Genomic DNA, 19,891 nt, shown 5'->3' on the forward strand with positions numbered 1-19,891 from the left:
GAGTAAGAGCAGGGGAGGGGCAGAGAGAGAGGGAGACAGAATCCAAGGCAGGCTCCAGGCTCTGAGCTGTCAGCACAGAGCCCAACTTGGGGCCTGAACTCGTCAACCTCAAGATCATGACCTGAGCCAAAGTCAGATGCTCAACCAACTGAGCCACCCAGCCTCCCCTCCTCTTTTTTTTTTTTAAATGTGAAATGACTCTCATATGAATTCTTTCCAAATACTCCATGTTCTTATTTAGATGAGATGCCGAGTATGAGACATGGAACTCTATAAAAGATCAGGTATGTCCTTAGTACAGCGAGAGCATTCTCTCACAGCTCTTCAATTCACGCTCCTATATTGGAACTTAAAATTATTCTCACATTTAAATTACATTTCTTCATTATCAGATTTTAACATCTGAACTCTAAATGCTTATTTAAATAAGCCCATTTATGTATTCTTGCATTATATTTAAGAAGTTATTTTGATTATCCTATGAAACTCCCCTGTACCTATTTTATCCAAACTGTACTTTTCCTTGGTGATTTTGAATTTTATATTTGTTAAGACAAAAACATCTAAGGTGGAGGGTGCATGTCCTAGGTTGCTCAAGACAATCTAATACAGATTAGAAAGAACATACCCCAATGTCTATTTTGTCTAAACACAAAGAGGATAAGCTTTCTTATTTAACATACATATTGACAATGGCTTGCTCATACAGTCCTTTGTCAGGCAGTCATTCGTGTGCTCTGTGAGGTATCCTGAGAAGGGTGGGCTTCCCCCTTGCAGGGAAGCTCTCCTTTATCCAGCGTCAGTGTATTGCAGTTTTGTGTAGCATAGGAGGTCATTGATGTGGTTAATTTTGTAAAAACAAATCTTTTCAATAGAATATATATAATACTTTGTACTGAGATGGAGAGTAATCGTGGAAACTCTTTATCTTCTATTGAAGTGTCCAAGATACTTCTTGGGGTCAAAAGCATTGTTCCTGCATACACACTGCCTGGTTCTGACCATAGTTCTGCCATGACCAGCCATGTAATCCTGGGCAAATTATTTAACATCTCTGGGGTTCAGTTTCCCCACCTGTAAATTGGAGAGCTTAACTGTACCTGCTGTACCGGGTTGTTCTGAGGATGACATGAGCTAAAAATGTGAAAATCTACCACCAAAATAAGCACTACATAAGCACGGGTTATTATTATTACTTAAATAAATAAATATCAAGATGAATGATACATTTTCCTCTGACAACAATACAAGGGATCCAGATTTCCCTACATTTGTGGTGAGTGGTATTTTCCTTTTAAGGCAAACTTTTAACACTGCCTGAGAGACTAACTCCATCCACCCTCTCCTTTAGGTGTACATGTGTTTAGAAAGAAACACTTTAGAGAATGTTTGAAAATTACGTTCAGAAATATTTCTATCAGTGTGTAATTTTGTTGCAAAAAAATGTGTGTGTGTGTGTGTGTGTGTGTGTCCTTTTAAAACTCATATGCATAATTAAAAATTTTGGAAACAATTTTTTATTTCTTTAAATATTTTTCAAGTAATTTCAGTGGGCCTCAAACTAATTAAAATGCAATGCCTTTAAATTAGTTTGCAAGAACTGCTGATTGATAGCAGAGAAAATGAGAATTTACTAATAAGACTTCAGCAAAAACCTTTGCAGAACTGGTTGATAAGACTGAAGAAGAAAATGAGTAATTTAATAGGTAGAAACCAACAACAATGCATTTCTTCAATTTAAATCCAAATAGCTTTTTGAAGTATCTTTTTCAGCTATGACAGCTATTAAAATGTAATATCAAAATAAGCTAAACTTAGTACCCGATCTTCAAATCACTATATCATAAGGTGTTAAACCAAGATTTTTAAAAAGTAATGAATTACCAAGGAATAAAGCATCAAATGAAAGCAAAAAGGCTCTTCTACTATTAATAAAATACCATTGAATTATTTAAAATATATTGATTATTTCATGTTTTTAAATTTCAGGTTTCTGGTTTACAATGTGTACAATATATTAGTATAGGAGGTCATAAATTATATGTGTGTGCATGCTGGTTTGGTGTCATCTAAGAATTTAATGTCTTTTGTTCTTTTTCTTCTACATTCAGTAGCTTTTGTTGAGTACCTAGTGTGTGCCAGGCACGGTACTATGCTCAGAGAGGTAGAAATTAAAAATATAATTTTCACCCACAAACAGTAGCTTAAATAATTTATGACACATATAATAAAGAACTGTTCCAACAACTAATCTTCACAGAATCACCTATTTCTCAGCTCCCTCCCCTACCTCTTCTCCCAGCCCTTGGCATAGATAATGATTTCCTGTGGGGCCAGGATTTGAATTTGAAACTGGTCATTTGAACACCCACTTAGTTTTCATGTAGTTTATTATTTTTTTTAATGTTTATTTATTTATTGCAGGGAGGGGCAGAGAGAGAGAGAGAGAGAGAGAGAGAGAGAGAGAGAGAGAGAGAGAGAGAATCCCAAGCAGGCTCTGCTTTGTCAGCACAGCCCCACTAATGTGGGGCTTGAACTCATGAACCATGAAATCATGACCTGAGCCCAAATCAAGAGTAAGATGCTTAACCGACTAAGCCACCCAGGCACCCCTCATGTAGTTTAATTTTTTTTAATTAAGCAATTTGTTTTGAGAGAGAGAGAGAGAGAGCGTGCACACATAAGTGGGGGGAAGGGCAGAGAGAGGGAGAGAGAGAGAATCCCAAGCAGACTCCATGCTGTCAGAGCAGAGCCCAATGCAGGGCTGGATTCCACCAACTGTGAGATCAGGACCTGAGCAGAAAGCAAGAGTCGGATGCTTAACCGACTGAGCTACCCAGATGCCCCTCATGTAGTTTAAATAAACCATTTCTGACTTATTTTCTCTTTTAGATATCTGCAAGGTGCTTTTCTGAAATATAAATACCACTGATTCAACAAACATTTCCTCTTCAAAACACTGTGTTAATACAGCGGTTCAGGGGGCACCTGGGTGGTGCAGTCGGTTAAGCGTCCGACTTCAGCCAGGTCACGATCTCGTGGTCCATGAGTTCGAGCCCCGCGTCAGGCTCTGGGCTGATGGCTCAGAGCCTGGAGCCTGTTTCCGATTCTGTGTCTCCCTCTCTCTCTGCCCCTCCCCCGTTCATGCTCTGTCTCTGTCCCAAAAATAAATAAATGTTGAAAAAAAAAATTAAAAAAAAAAATACAGCGGTTCAAGGTACAACATGCATTGTGCTTTCAAGGGGATTTTATATCCTTGATAGAAAATGAGAAAAGCACATTAATTTTTCCTTATGCTGTTCACTATTGAATATTCCTCAGTACCTTGCCTTTTTAACTATCTCACCACTTCTGCCTGGTGTATTTCTTCAAGCCTGATACCATACTGTTTGGAAGTTTTACAAGCGTGCTATTTGGCTTTAAACGTTTATCTCGTTACTTATAATTTCCACTTGTGACTGGGATAAATTGCTTTTAATTGCTAGTTATTTCCATTGGAGAACAATCATGAAAAAATGAAAAACAGGTAGAAGAAAAAACTGCTAGAAGCTAAGAGCATAGAAATTAAACTCCTACAATGGAATCTCATAACATTTCCCCAAATAGCAAAATAATAATAAAACCAAACCAAAAAACAGCGCTGTGAGGTACTGAAGGCAAGAAACTGGATCACATAACTACCTGGGGTCTCATTTACTTTTAAACTCTGCAAAGTCAAAGTTCACAGCCTTGGAGGAACCTGTATCTGTTTGACTTTTTAAAAGCAAGTGGTATTAACAATCTGGGGCATAGTGTGGAAAGTCAGACTTAGTTGCAGAAGTCTGTGATAACATAAAATTCAATTTAGAAAAATATAAGCACATTAAGGCAATAAAGAGACAATCTGTATTTGAATTTTAACTGATACATATGTACTCCTTGGGCTATCCCACTAACCTCCCAAAAATCCAATTTTCACTATAATAATCATTCTCATAGAAAATAGAAAGAAAAACACCATTTGAACAAATTTCAGAATAGTGTAGTGATTAGGCACATGGCTTCAGAGGAAAACAGCTCTGGATTTGAATCTTACTTCTGCTTACTAGCTCCGGACCCAGGCACATTTCCTAACTCCTCAGCCTCAGTTTTCTTACTCGCAAATGTAGTTCCTACTTCACAAGGTTGTTGTGAAGATTAAGTGAGATAAACTTATAGTAATGTACCTGCTCATTATGGTAGGCAGACGGATGGCATCCCAAAGACATAACATCCTAGCCCCTGGAACCTGTAAATATGTTACATGACATGGCAAAGAATTAAGTTTGCATGGAAAATATGCATGGACTTTGAGGCAATTATTGCAAGTGAATTAAGTCAGACAGGAAAAGACAAATACTCTATGATTTTACTTACATATGGAATCTAAAACAAACAAAACAAAAATGAACTCACACACAGAGAACAGGTTCGTGGTTGACAGCATCAGGGATTGGGGAGAGGGTAGACGAAATGAGTGAAGGTGGTCACAAGCTACAAGCTTCCATTTATAAAATAAATAAGTCATAAGATGTAATGTACAGCATGGTGACTACAATTAATAATGCTGTATTGTATATTTGAAAGTTGCTAAGAGAGTAGATCTTAAAATTTATCATAACAAGAAAAACGTAACTATGTGTGGTGATGGATGTCAACTAGACTTGGAGTGATTATTAGCAGTCTATCGAATCATGATGCTGTACACTTGAAACTAATGTCATATGTTAATTATATCTCAATTTAAAAAAATTAATTTTAAAAAAGGTTATATGAAATAAAGATTGCTAATCAGCTGACCTTAAGATAGGAAGAATGTCCTGGATTTTCTGAGTGGGTCCAAGGTGATCACAAGGGTCCTCAAAAGTGGAAGAAGAAGAAGGCAAAAGAAGAGTTAGAGAAAAAGATGTGACTATGGAAGGATGGTTGGAGAGATACAACATTGCTGGCTTTGAAGGTGGAAAAGGGGGCCTCAAGCCATGGAATGTGGGTGGTCTCTAGAAGCTGGAAAAGGCAAGAAAATGGATTCACTCATAGAGCCTGCAAAAGGGTGCAGCCCTGCTGACACGTTAATTTTAGCTCAGTGACACTGATGTCAGACTTCAAACCTAGAGGGATAAAAATGTGGTTTTAAGTCTCTAAATTTGTGGTAATTTGTTACAGCAGCAGATTAAAAAACAGGTTAGATATATAGATACATCAGCAACTCTACAAAAGTTGCAGTGTGAGGGCAAGTGTGGCATATAGAGAATTGTCTCCCTCCCTCACTCCACATGGTTTTAGAAAACATCCCAACTCACAAACTTTTCCATTTTTACTTTCTTTATATAACTAATTGCAAGAGTTCAATTTACCATGCCACAGGATTATTCTCCAAGCAATCTAAGTGCTGTTGCCTAACAACTTACTTAACCCATTATGGGTCCTTGATGATGGCAGATGACAGTTACAGAATATAAATTTTACCTAAGTACTATCTGGTTTCATATATTTTATTTACTTATTTTAATTTATTATTTTAAAATTTTATCTTATTTTTTTAACTAAATTCTACCGCAGCATGGGGTTCAAACTCACAACCCCAAGATCAAGAGTCCCATGCTCTACCTACTGAGCCAGCCAGGTACCCCTGGTTTCTCATATTTTTATTTGTGTCTAGACACCTGAGACTATCATACAAATTAGTTGTGAATTAACTATCCCAGAGACTTACAGGAGTCGCCCTGTCATCTCCTGAGAGGTGAGCACAGCAGTTGTCAAAGGAGGCAGGCCACACTCACTGAGTCCTTCCTGCCTCTTCTTGGCTTTATCAGAAATACATTATATACATTATTGCCTTTAATCCACATAACCATGCCATCATCATCCCCTTTTTACAGATAAAGGAACAGAAATTCAAAGAGGTGAAATAACCCTACCCAGGTCACATGGCAGGAAAGTGGCAGAGCTGAGTCCATTTGATTTGAAGCCCTGGTGTTTCTAGAGCCTTCAATGTCAATAGGTGGTTCTGGGTGAAAGGCAGCAAGGACCAGGTGTAGAAGTTTACAAACTCAAATGCCTAAAGCACCTGGGAAGCACCTCTAATGGTGAGTGTCAGAAGAGGTGAAAGTGAGGTGATAAATGGCCACTGACCATCAGTCTTCATGAGTGGCAAGAGGTGCATGCCCTCTCTAAATGGAATGGCTGATGGCTGCTACCAGCTGATTGTTGCTATGTGAGCACAAAGCCCCAATTGGCCAGATCCACTAATGTGAAATGGCATAATTCCAAAATGCTAGGAACGAATTGAGATTTTCTTAAAATGCTGTGCAGGCCAAATGAGCCACATCTATCAAGCAAATTTTCCCCATCGGCTACCATTTGAGACCAGTAGTATTAATCCCTAGGACACAGGGAGTGGCCCCTAGTCTTGCTAAAAGAGAAGCTATGGAAAGGATTGAATTAGATTCTGATTGAGCTCACTGAGTGAAGAAATACCCTAATCTAAAGAATAAGGGAGGCTTATTCCAAGGCATTGAGGCACATTAAAGAAGGGAATATGACTCAACTTTTTCACCGAATCTTCTTAAGGAGACCAATAATTGGGGCGCCTGGGTAGCTCAGTTGGTTGAGCGTTGGGCTCTTGATTTCGGTTCAGGTCATGATCCCAGGGTCCTGAGTATGGAACCTGCTTAAGATTTTCTCTCTCCTTCTGTTCCTCTTCCACTTGCACTCACTCTCTCTCTCTCAAATAAAAATAAATAAAAGTCATCTTTTCTTAAAAAAAAAAAAAAAAAGGAGACCAATAATTAAAGCAACTCTAAACACATCAACCCATCTGGGTTTGCTGATACATAAGCACTTTTCGGTGAATCATCATTGATAGATATGCTTATCTGCCATATATCTATACATGATCATTAGAAGCCAGATTATTTTAATTTTTAAATAGAAAACAGCTTAATAACATGAATCTAATTACATATATATGCAAAAAGCCTGACATATAATATCTGTCGAGTAAGAAGAAATGGCATGACTTTGAAAATATTTATTCAAAATAGTACAATATCAAAAATAAAAACTACACTTAAAATTTGCTGATACATATATTAAGCAGAAAGCTCTGGTTTGAGAAACACAGAAATAGTTGCAGGACACACTGAGGGATGAACTGATGTAGAAGAAATGCAAGTTGTACAATAGATATCATCTTCGCAGAGCTCTGCAGCCATGGTATAGGTATGGAGAAGATGGCCGCATTAAACCTGGGTTAGGAAGGTTGAAGAGAAGGACAATGGAGGAGGGGAAGAGAGCCCAAGTGGGGGCCAAGCCATTTACACTTATTAAGGAAAGGAGGAGGCAACAGACAGAAGGATGAGACCAAGAGCAAGGGGGACTTGAACAGGTATAGAGTGAGGTTAACAAAAACTTACTACACGTTTACACTATTAATAATAGTTTACATTTGAGGTGGCTGGATGACTCAGTCAGTTAAGCATCCAACTTCAGCTCAGGTCATGATCTCGTGGTCCATGGGTTCTAGCTCCAAGTTAGGCTCTATGCTGACAGCTCGGAGCCTGGAGCCTGCTTCGGATTCTGTGACTCCTGTGCTCGCTTCGGTAGCACGTGTACTAAAACTGGAACAATACAGAGAAGATTAGCCCGCCCCTGTGCAAGGGTGACGTGCAAATTTGGATCCTGTGATTCCCTCTCTCTCTTCCCCTCCCCTGCTCGTGGCCTCTCTCTCTCAAAAATAAATAAACATTAAAAAAAAATAGTTTAAATTTTAAAGTACACTATAATTTTTTGGGGTGCCTGGGTGGCTCAGTCGGTTAAGCATCCGACTTCAGCTCAGGTCATGATCTCATGGTTCGTGGGTTCGAGCCCCGCATTGGGCTCTGTGCTGAAAGCTCAGAGCCTGGACCCTGCTTCGGGTTCTGTGTCTCCCTTTCTCTCTGCTCCTCCCCTGCTGGTGTGCCCTCTCTCTCTCAAAAATAAATTTAAAAAATTTTTTTAAAAATCTGGGGCGCCTGGGTGGCGCAGTTGGTTAAGCATCCGACTTCAGCCAGGTCTCAATCTCGTGGTCCATGAGTTCGAGCCCCGCGTCAGGCTCTGGGCTGATGGCTCAGAGCCTGGAGCCTGTTTCCAATTCTGTGTCTCCCTCTCTCTCTGCCCCTCCCCCGTTCATGTTCTGTCTCTCTCTGTCCCAAAAATAAATAAACGTTGAAAAAAAAATTTTTAAGTACACTGTAATTTTCAAAGCATTTTTTAAAAGACTATTTTTTAAAGCAGTTTTAGGTTCATAACAACATTGGGTGGAAAGTGTAGAGGTCTTATATAACCTGTCCCCACACATGCACAACCTGCCCCATCAGAGTGGTACATTCATTGTCATGGATGAACCTACATTGACACATCATTATCATCAAAGTCTATGGTTTACATTAGGGTTCACTCTTGTTGCATATTCTGTGGACTTGGACAAATGTATAACATGTTTTCACCATTACAGTATCCTACAAAACAGTTTCATTGCCCTAAAATCCTTTGAGCTCTGCCTATTCATCCCTCCCTTCCTCCCAACCCCTGGAAACCACTGATCTTTTTACTATCTCCATAGTTTTGCCTTTTTCAGATTGTCATATGGCTGGAATCATATGGCTTCTTTTACTTAGTGACATGCATTAAAGTCCCCTCCCCCCAATCTTTTCATGGTTTAATAGCTCATTTTTTTTTTAGAATTAAATAATTTTCTATTGAGGGGTGCCTGGGTGGCTCAGTTGGTTGAGCGTCCGACTCTTGATTTTGGCTCAGGTCATGATCCCAGAGTCATTGGATCAAGTCCCACATTGGGCTCTGTGCTGAGCATGGAGCCTGCTTAAGTTTCTCTTTCTCTCTCTCTCTCTCTCTCTCTCTCTCCCCCCCTCCCCCTCTGCCCCTCTCCCCTGCTCACACACTCTCTTTATCTAAAATAAAAATTAATTAATTTTTATTGTCTGTATGTACTACAGTTTGTCCATTCACCAACTGAAAAACATCCTGGCTGCTTCCAAGTTTGGGCAGTTATGAACAAAGCTGTTATAAATTCCATGTTCAGATTTGTGTGTGTGAACAATACATTTTAACCTTCATAGTCTGAATATAGAACAAGTGTTCTAAGTCAAATCTTAACCAGTCAAATATAACTGGTAGAGTTTATCCTTTGAAACAACAGACAATATGTTACTATGTTAGGAATGAAAAATTTTAAATTGATTTCAACTCATGTTTTGAGGAATGAACTCTCTGTTTTGTCATTTCCCCCCATCTTGTCTCTGCTTCACCCCTTCCCAAACTGGAACACTGTTAGCATGATACAGTGGATCAATGGATGGTGTAGCCAGGACTTTTGTGTTTGTTTCTGTTTGACTATTTGAGGCTCTGACGCTTATGAGCAATGTGACTTGCAGCAAGTTACTCAACATCTTTGGGCCTCTTCTGCCTCATCTGTAAAGCAGGAGTTTTTAATAGTGCCTACCTCATGGATGAAATGAGTTTATGTCTATAAACTCTTAGAATAATTACCTGGCACATAAGTGTTTGTCAAATAAAATGAAATATATGTACGTGGATCTCTTGTATGAATGATGGTCTCTCAGGCTTGTATACAATTCTGAATTGTGCTGTTGAGTCAAACTGTCAGGTCTGCAATTTGTTTTTATCCTACTTACAAGCCAACAAGTTAACCTTTACTGTTTTACAGATGCTGAGAGAAGACATGGAATATCTGAGGAAGAGGGGAAAAAACTTTTATAAAAGTTTATTCATTTATTTTGAGAGAGAAAGGAGAGAGAGAGAAAGAGAGAGAGAGAGCAGGGTCGGGCAGAGAGAGAAAGAGAGAGAGAATCCCCAGGCAGGGCTTGAACTCATGAACTGTAAGATCATGACCTGAGCTGAAACCAAGAGTTGACGCTCAACAGACTGAGCCACCTAGGCAAAAAAAATTTTTTACCCACAGCACAGCATAAACAGCATGAATTGTTTACATTAACTCCTCTTGCCCCAAGTCCCACAGGTGTGATACTAAGAGCCCCAGATAGATGCCACATGTGCAGTGGGTTTGTGTTCATTGGGGGTAACAGTGAGCTTGGGGAGCCCATTGCTTTTCTAGCAAGCAACAAGCTAAGCCAGCTTCTCTTTCCCAGAGGGAGAGGTTATTTCATTCCTCAAGACTGCTTGATGTAGGCGATCCCGGCTGGCTCAGTCAGTAGGGCCTGCTACTCTTGATCTCAGGGTTGTAAGTTCAAGCCCCAAGTTGGGAGTAGACATATGTTTTTTAAAAAGAGCAAGAAACCTGGGTAGCTCAGTTGGTTAAATGTCCAACTCTTTGTTTCAGCTCCGGTCATGATCTCACAGTTGTGAGATCAAACCCCACATCAGGCACCGGGCTGGGTGTGGAGACTTCTTGGGGTTCTTTTTCTCCCTCTCTCTCTCTCTCTCTCTCTGCCTTCCCCTGTTCTCTTTCTCAAAATAAATAAATAAACTTAAAAAAAAAAAAAGGACTGGGGTGCCGATTTCATCTCAGGTCATGATCTCCTGGTTCATGAGTTCGAGCCCCAAATTGGGCTCTGTGCTGACAGCTCGGAGCCTGGAGCCTGTTTTGGATTCTGTGTCTCCCTCTCTCCTCCCCTCCCCTCTCTGAAAAATAAGTAAACATTTAAAAAAATTAAAAAGAAAAAAAGATTGCTTGCTGTAAACACCACCATGAGAAATGGCTTGTGTAAAGTGATATGGTAGAAGGCCTCTACAATGGCCCATAATGATTCTTACCTTCTGGTATTCACTCCTTGGTTTAATCACCTCCAGTTGACTGTGGGCTAGAGTTACTGACTCACTTCTAACTAATTTAATACAGCACAAATGACAGGATATTGCTTCTGATATGAGGTTTTATAACCGTAGCTTCTGTCTTGGGCACCTTCTCATGTTCTCTCTCACTCACTGCGAGGGTAGACAGCATGTTGTGAGCTGCCTTATGGAGAGACCTGCATGGCAAGGAAAGGATGTCTTTGGCCACAGTAAGAACCTGAGGCCTACCAACAACTCTGTTGAATGAGCTTGGAAGAAGAATCTCCCTTATTCAAGACCGGGGATGACTGCACCCTGGCCAACACCTTGACCTGGAACCAGGGGCACCTAGCTAAGCTATGCCCAGATTCCTAATCAAAAGAAACTGTAAAAAAAAAAAAAAAAAAAAAAGTTTGTTTTTTAAGCCTCTACATTTTGGAGTAATCGGTTATGTAGTAATAGATATGTAATATAAGCTGTATAAGCTGTTAGGGCCTTACATTCTTGGCATACTGTCTAAGACATGAAGGAGTATGAGACACCCACAGATAACCATTACCAAACAACAGGGTAAAGCTATAAACCAGAAGCAGACAATGCCATCTTTCTAGAAGAGGGCTGATATGTCAAATGTTCAGTGTGTAGGGAGAGGCAGACACTGAAACTGGAAAGTAGAATTTGGAAGGAAGCCCTTAGCTGGAACTAGCCTTACCAATCTCAGAGCCAGTTTTTGAAGAATTTTGCTTGCTTGAGGACATAGTGCAGGATAGAAAAAAAGTTTTCTGCTTTGTGCATGCAGTGGGAAGCAAGGTATTTCAGTGTCAAATACTGAAATACCTACTCTGCATTCAGTGAACCAAATTATCTAGTTGTGTATTACTCTCTGTACTCATTTGCCTTCTGTTCATCTGAGCCCCTTGTAAACTTTGTTTAAATATTTTCCTGGTCTTATCTGTGCTTAAGGGAATTAGCAAAGGCTTGAGCCACAGTATTAAAGGGGTAACAGTGCCCCCTGGAGGCCAGAGTGGCAATGCCCAGAGACCACCAGAGGTAGAAGCTAGGATACGCAAGGGTAATGACAAAGTTCTTTATAAACGTTAAGAAAATATTTGATTAAATTAAAAATCTTTTTGATTCAAAGCTTGTAAGAAGTTAGTATGAAACATTTATAACTAGATGTGGTGATGGATGTTAACTAGATTAGCGTGGTGATCATTTCACAGTACGTACAAATATTGAATCATGTTGTAAACGTGAAACTAATATAATGTTATAAAAACCCATTCATTCAAGATTTTAAAAAGAAATAAATTGGTATGGAAGATTTCTTTACGTTTATAAAGAGATTTTGTTTTCAAAGAGAGTTAACTTTATACTGTACATAATGGGGGGCCAGCAGTACTGTTATTAAGAACATGGACTTCAGCATAGACAGGACTTCCTTTTGTTAACTGTGTGTCCTTGGCCAAGCTGATAAATCTGAGCCTATTTCTTTTTTCTTTTTTAAGTTTATTTATTTATTTTGAGAGAGAGAGTGTGGGGAGGGGCAGAGAAAGGGAGAGACAGAATCCCAAGCAGGCTTCATGCTGTCAACACAGAGCCTGATACAGGATTCAAACCCACGAACCTCGAGATCATGACCTGAGCTGAGATCAAGAGTTGGATGCTTACTCACTTAACCCACTGAGCCACCCAGGATCTCCTGGGCCTATTTATTCATCTGTAAAACAAAGATTATATCTCATTGGATTATAGTGATAATTAAATGAGTTCATGTATGTAATATCCTTAGCACTTGGTAAGCACTTAGTTTTTGAAAGCTGCTATCACTACCATTACTACTACTACTTCTACTAAGACTACCATTGTATGAATAAGATAAGAGTGTTAAGTACTACTTAATATACTATTCCCCATGCTGGTAATGGAATTTTCAGATAAGGAGAATTTACAGAAGGGGTGCCTGGGTGGACCCTGCACTGGGCTCTGTGCTGACAGCACAGCACAGAGCCTGCTTGGGATTCTCGCTCTCCCTCTCTGCCGCTCCCCATGCTCATGCTCACTCTCTCTCAAAATAAGTAAATAAACTTAAAAAAATTTATTAAAAAAAGGAATTTACAGAAGACATAAATTAGAATAGAGGAAAGGAAGAATCAATGGGCACTAAAACCTAAGAATATATGTAAACATATGGGAAAAAAATACAATCTTTTTTTATAATCTCTATCCAATTTCTATCCAATTTAGAGGGCGTTGTTACAAATATCTAATTAACATCACCAGTCTATTGGATAAGTGGTCAAAGGAGATGAAAAAGAGGTTTAACAAGTATGTTATCTAACAACCTATTTCTTGGTTAAGAAATGCAAAGTAAAACAACTTTCAGCTCTTAGATACCTTTTAAAGTCTCAAATATAAATGAAATATAAAAAGTATGGGTATTAGATGGGGCGCCTGGGTGGCTCAGTTGGTAAGCATCTGACTCTTGGTTTTGGCTCAGGTCATGATCTCATGGTTTGTGAGTTTGAACCTTGAGTCGGGCTCAGAGCTACTGGTGTGGAGCCGGTTTGGGATTCTCTCTGCCCCTCCCCTGCTTTCCCTCTCTCTCTCTCTCAAAATAAATAAATAAACTTTAAAAAATGCTTTTAAAAAAAGTATGGGTATTTGAGAAGGCATTGACCATGGAACACAACACATCTGACTTTGCCTCCTACCAGGTGTGAGTGCAGATGTTAATCTCTCTGTACCTCAGTTTCCTTATCTGTCCATATGAGACAGCAATAGCATATTATAGATTCATTGTGAGTATTAGATGAAAAGACATGGGAAGCCCAGAGCATAATATGGCTCTTGCCAACAGTCTCATCATCCTCGTCATCATTATCTTCATCATTATTACTTCATTTGCTGATATTATTATAGGCAGAATTGGAAAGGAGTCTAGCCCTTCAGGAGATTACTCAGAGCAATGTGTAATAAGAGCCATAAAGTTCCATATACTCTTTAAATCTGCTTTTCCATTTGTGGGAAGAAATTTAAAGAGAAAAAATTACCTGTTTAGAGATGTTTATAGCAAGGCTAATTATGATCCTCAAAGCTTGGGAACAACCTAATGCCCAGAAATGGGGGAGAGTTAAGTAAACAAAGTACAATAATACAAGATACTAAGTACAAAAGGAATATACAAAAATCATAATTTTACTATGTATTAAGAACCATTTCAAAAATATAATAGAAAAATGACACATAATAATCACAACTCTAAAATACCTACAAATTGGGGCGCCTGGGTGGTTCAGTCAGTTAAGCGTCCGACTTCAACTCAGGTCATGATCTCACAGTTTGTGAGCTCCAGTCCCGTGTCGGGCTCTATGCTGACAGCTCAGAGCCTGGAGCCTGCTTTGGATTCTATGTCTCCCTCTCAAGATCTCTACCCCTTCCCCACTCATGCTCTGTCTTTCTCTCATTCTCTCTCTCAAAAATGAATAACATTGAAAAAAATACCTAGAAATAAAATTAATAAAAAATATTCAAAACCCATTAAAATTATGTTTTACTGAAGGACATATCATTTTTTTGAAAATGGAGGGTCATATATGGATAAGAAACCTCAGTATTTCTTAAAAGTCAATTCTCTCCATATTGATCTATAAATTAAATGTAATTTTTATCAAAATTCCAATGGAGTTTTTTTAATTTAAAAGTTGATTCTCTAGTTTCTCTGGAAGAGTAAATGTTTGAAAATAGCTAAGGTTTTGAAAAACAACTGTAACAAAATAAAAATTGGCTTATAAGACACTAAAAGAACTATAAAACTATATAGTAAACAGGGTAGTATGGTACTGATCAGAGAAAAGACAACTAGATCAATGGAATGGGACAGAGACAAGAAAGTAATCCAGGTTCATACTTATAGGATTTCACATGTGCTCAAGGTGGCATTTCTTTACTTCTCTTTTTCTTTCTTTCTTTCTTTCTTTCTTTCTTTTTCTTTCTTTCTTTCCTTTTGATATCTTATTGTTAAGTAATCTCTACATGCAACATGGGGTTTGAACTCACAACCCCCAAGATCAAGAGTCGCATGCTCAACTGCCTGAGCCAGCCAGGTACTCCTCAGGGTGGCATTTCAAATCAGTGGGGGAAGACTAGATAATTCAACATGAACAGCAGAAGGATAATTGGCTTAATTACCCATAAATCATGGGTGATTTAAACATCTAAATGTAAAAAAACAAAACAATAAAACTATTTGTAAAAAATACATATAGAAAAATGTCTTTACAAACTTTGGGTAGGAAAGAACTTCCTTAGTCTGACACAAAAACCTGGAAGCCATGATGGATTGATGAGATTGTATGATGATTAAACACTTGTAAAGAGTGATGCCTTTCCTTATGGTCATCCTTCTCTCCTTGGAATCCCCAGGGGAGCAATAGCATGGGGTGAGAGATGGGAGTTGGGAGGCAAGTGGAGGGAGTCCAGGAAGGCCACCCAGGAGTCTTTTACTATGCTTTGCTTTGATCCTGAGCATTGCTCCCTGCTCAGATAAGCACGGTATTTCTAATTTGAAATGAATTTAAATGAAATGAAAACTCTCTTGTATCTTCTGCCAAACACCAACATAACTTTCAAATAGCAAAATAGCAAAAGAGACTATAAAGTTATCAGTGACGCACAGAAAACATTCACAACCTGGGCAACAAGGGGTTATTATTCACCAAATATCAAGTGTTCTTTTAAAATAAGAAAAAGAAAATAAAAAATAGAACTGACCAAGAAAGTGAATAGGCAATTCAGTGAGAAAGGAATACATGCTGTCAATAAACAAATAAGCATGCGTTCAACCTCACTGCTAATTAGAGAAATGCAAATAAAGCAAGATGGTTTTTTTACCTAGCAGCAGCAGCATATAGAGGGATGGATAGGTGGTGTGAACAGTCAGCAGAAAGGAGGGTTCAAAATAATTATGAAACATATCATCATGCTAATTCTAAAATATGTCATTGGCAAAATATTCTTCCCTATGGAGACAGGCCACTCACACTGTCTGTGTGTCAGCAGGCCCGTATCAGAACAGCAAAAATGTATAAGAGTGATAGCATCCCACGTTAGTATAAGCCCACACACTGTTGGTAGAAGCATACAGCTGTTTTGGATGGCAAATTGGAAAGACTTAATCAATATTTTATTTTATTTATTTATTTATTTATTTATTTATTTATTTATTTATTTAAATATATGAAATTAATTTCAAATTGGTTTCCATACAACACCCAGTGCTCATCCCAAAAGATGCCCTCTTCAATACCCATCACCCACCCTCCCATTCCTCCCACCCCCCATCAGCCCTCAGTTTGTTCTCAGTTTTTAAGAGTCTCTTATGCTTTGGCTCTCTCCCACTCTAACCTCTCTCTCTTTTTTTTTTTTCCTTCCCCTCCCCCATGGGTTCCTGTTAAGTTTCTCAGGATCAATATTTTAAATGTGTATTTCCTTTGACCCAATAATTCCACTTTTTGAATCTAGAGTACTGAAATATCCCTAATATGTCTAAAGATATAAGTACAAAAAATTCACATAAACTTTGTAAAGGGGACAATTTGGGACACAACCTAAGTACTAATCACTAGGGGGGTGGTAAATAAATTATGGTACATAGCAGAATTCTCCGGAATGGTTGGCAGACTGGACTAGATAACTCCTCAGATCTCTTACAATTTTCCAATTTTATGACCTTTAGGTTTTTGAGGACAGTTCCAAAAGAGGGGCTTCAAAAATAATTAAACCAATGACATCATTAACAGAATAACCATGCACTCCCCTAAGATAATCATTTAGAAGAGGAAATTAGTATTTTAAAATGTCTGACTGTGATATAATTGTATAGTTAGAGGAGTTGTAAAGATAGTACAGAGTTCCCACATACCCTTTATCCAGTTTTTCCTAATGTCAACATTTTACATAACAATGGTATTGTTGTCAATAATGTTCATGCACTCACAACCTGTTGAGTCAACAAAGCCAAAAGAACTAGTGATCTAATTCTATTTACTGCAAGTAATAAGACTCTGCTCCATTGGCAACAGAGGCTAATTATAGCAAAGAAACCAAAGTCGTCCTTCTCAGAGAGACTGACATTGAGGTGAAGAAAACATGTAGTTTGGTCACTGCTGCTTCTGTGCATCCTCAGAGTGGAACCAAACTTGGCTTTTATTAATGCTACCTCCAGTTCAACTATTTTTAATTTTCTAATTTCTGAAGTGAAAAAGGCTGAGGTTAGCAAACTGAAGCATTATCTTAATTGCTTTTAAAAACATCTGAGAAACTGCTATTTTCAGATTCTGTTAATTTAATAACAGTAGGCAAATCACAGTGAGTAAGCAGGTCAAGAACCTGAGAAGACTGAATGATAAAATTAAAACCTTAAGCACAAGCACTCTTATTTAACAGCTTGCATTATGCGTGCCAAGTGTGGTGAGTGTTGATGGTTCACCAACTGTTTTGTATGCCAGACACTTCAAAGAACATTCCAGAGAGATGGTCTGACTTACTGGAAGTTTGAAGGCTCAAACCCCATATTTTATTCTGCTTTATAAAAATGGTTTTTATTATGAAATATTAGGCATTTTACAGGATTAACTAATCCCGTTTCTACAACAGGTCAATAATAGAAATTTTAAAAAAGGAAAAAAAGAAAAAAAAAAAAAGAACAAAGCAGTGCGGTGGATGAAGAGACTTAAAAGATTTAACAACCAAATGCATTGTGCAGATCTTATTTAGATTCTGATTTGAACAAACCAACTATAAACAGACATTTTTGAGACATCAGAGAAATTTTGTAATGGAATTGGCATTAGATGTTAGCAATAAATTGTTAATTTTGTGAATATGGCTTTGTGGTATGTAAGAAAATGTTCATATTTTGGAGGTGGTTCCTTAATATATGAAGGGACAAAATTATATATTTAGAATCTGCTTTTAAATAGTTCAGCAAAGGGGGGCATCTGGGTGTCTCAGTTGGTTAAGTGTCCGACTCTTGATTTCAGCTCAGGTCATGATCCCACGGCTCATGAGTTTGAGCCCCACGTGCGGCTCTGTGCTGACAGCACAGAGCCTGCCTGGGATTCTCTCTCTCCCTCTTTCTCTCTGCCCCTCCACCCCTGCTCGCACACACTCTCATTTTTCTCTCAAAATAAACAAATAAACTTAAAAAAAAAAGTTCAGCAAAGGAAGAAAAAAAGTAACAGATGAAGTAAATGTCAGCAAACTTAACAATCATTAAGTAATTCCCAAGGTAATGGGATGGGAATTAATTGTATTTATTTATTTATTTATTTATTTATTTTGAGAGAGAGCGCATGCACAAGTGGGGGGTAGGGGCAGAGAGAAAGGGAGAGAGAGAGAATTCCAAGCAGGCTCCGCACTGTCAGTGCAGAGTCCAGTGCGGGACTTGAACTCACAAATTGTGAGATCATGACCTGAGCAGAAATCAAGAGCCAGATGCTTAATAGACGGAGCCACCCAGGCACCCCTGTACTATTTTTAAATGAAAGTTTAAAATTTTCAAATCAAAAGTTCTCACAAGATAGCCACAAAATTTAAATTGGGGGTGGAGTTAGTTATAACTCTAGACCTTCCAGACCTGTGAAAAGTCTATGATGGTCATCACAAACTGCACAAATGATCTTTTACAGATGAAGTTAAAATCTGTTTCATTTGCTGTTGTGGTTTTAGCAAACTCTCTGACAAGAATGAAACACCCTTTGAGCTCACCAAAAACCCCCATTTGCTAAAGTTGCTGTGAATGGGATCCCCGCTTCCTCTCTTGATCTCCTGTAGTCATTTCTACCTTCTGGCTAGAGTTACATTTAAAATCATAAATCTAGTCACCTCATTCTCTGCTTAAAACCCTTCAATGGATTCCAGTTTCTGGAATAAAATCAAAAGCTCTAACGTGGCTCATACAGCCTTATGTGAGCTAGCCTGTGTCTCTCCTAAGACCTCTGGGCTACTCACTGATCCCTCTTCACTGGCTTCTTTCAGCTCTTCACTACCAAGTTCTGTTCTGCCCCACGACCTTCCCAGACCCGGTCACCCCTCTTGGAACATCCTCCCCCAACACATCTTCACAGGACACGCCCCCTCCATTTTCTCTCTTCTAGAAACAGTTCTTTTCTCTTTTAGCATTTTTCACAATTTATTTGGTTTTATTTATTTCATGTCTGTTTTCCCACTCTTCATGTGTATTCTGTTTATCATAATACAGCCAACAGTATTCAATTTTTAGTGAATCAGTTAAGAAACATTTCTTCCCAAGCTTCTAGTCCCAGAACTACAGGAATATGGAAATTTAGTTTTGAAATATTAGCGAGAGGGAATTTGGTGAATATTATCCAAAAAAATTGGCTTAAACTTCAGAGGAACTATGGTTGAGGGACTGGGCGAGGGGGTGGGGTAGGGTGGGAATGGTGGTGGGCATTAGAGGGGAGAAATATCAGAGTGTAGCAAGTATCAGAGTGTAGCAAATGATGATCAGGCTGCAGAGCAGCCTTACAAAAGGGAAATGTCAAGGTCACTGTGATTTTTGATGGGTTTGGATTCATAAACTTCCATTTCCCTGTGATGCTTTTTCTGTTCAGTCAGGGCCCTGATTTCCATCCCAGTTCTCTGCGATGAAACACTAACAAGGGTGGGATTAGAGGTGGGATGCAGACAACTGACCAGGGTCTCACTCCTATGCCAGGGAGCGAAAGTTGGTGGAATACACACAAACATGTACAGATCCACAATCACAAGATTTTAGCAAATTTCTTTAAAAATTGAGAGTTCAAGGGGGTACCTGGGTGGCTCAGTTAAGCATCTTGATTTTGATTTTGACTCTTGATTTCGGCTGAGGTCATGACCTCATGATTTGTGAGTTCCAGCCCCATATCAGGCTCTGTGCTGACATTGAGGAGCCTGCTTGGGATTGTCCCTCTCTCCCTCTCTCTCTGCCCCTCCCTCACTCATGCTCACTCTCTCTCTCAAAATAAATAAGTAAAAACAAAATTTTTAAATAAAAATTGAG

At 38.8% G+C, this 19,891-nt stretch overlaps 1 long non-coding RNA gene and 1 pseudogene across 1 annotated transcript in view; one reads left to right on the top strand and one right to left on the bottom strand.

Annotated features, from left to right (window-relative positions):
• Window positions 1-7,033: 7,033 nt before the first annotated feature.
• Window positions 7,034-19,891, bottom strand: part of LOC123586123 — a 28,640-nt gene continuing 15,782 nt past the window's right edge. Inside the window, exon 3 of the long non-coding RNA XR_006706610.1 lies at window positions 7,034-7,637. This is a non-coding gene — a long non-coding RNA (uncharacterized LOC123586123). The remainder of the gene's footprint in view (window positions 7,638-19,891) is intronic.
• LOC123587072 lies at window positions 7,608-7,706 on the top strand (annotated as a pseudogene).

Source organism: Leopardus geoffroyi, chromosome C3 (genome assembly GCF_018350155.1).
Source record: "Leopardus geoffroyi isolate Oge1 chromosome C3, O.geoffroyi_Oge1_pat1.0, whole genome shotgun sequence".
NCBI classification, from domain to species: Eukaryota; Metazoa; Chordata; class Mammalia; order Carnivora; family Felidae; genus Leopardus; species Leopardus geoffroyi.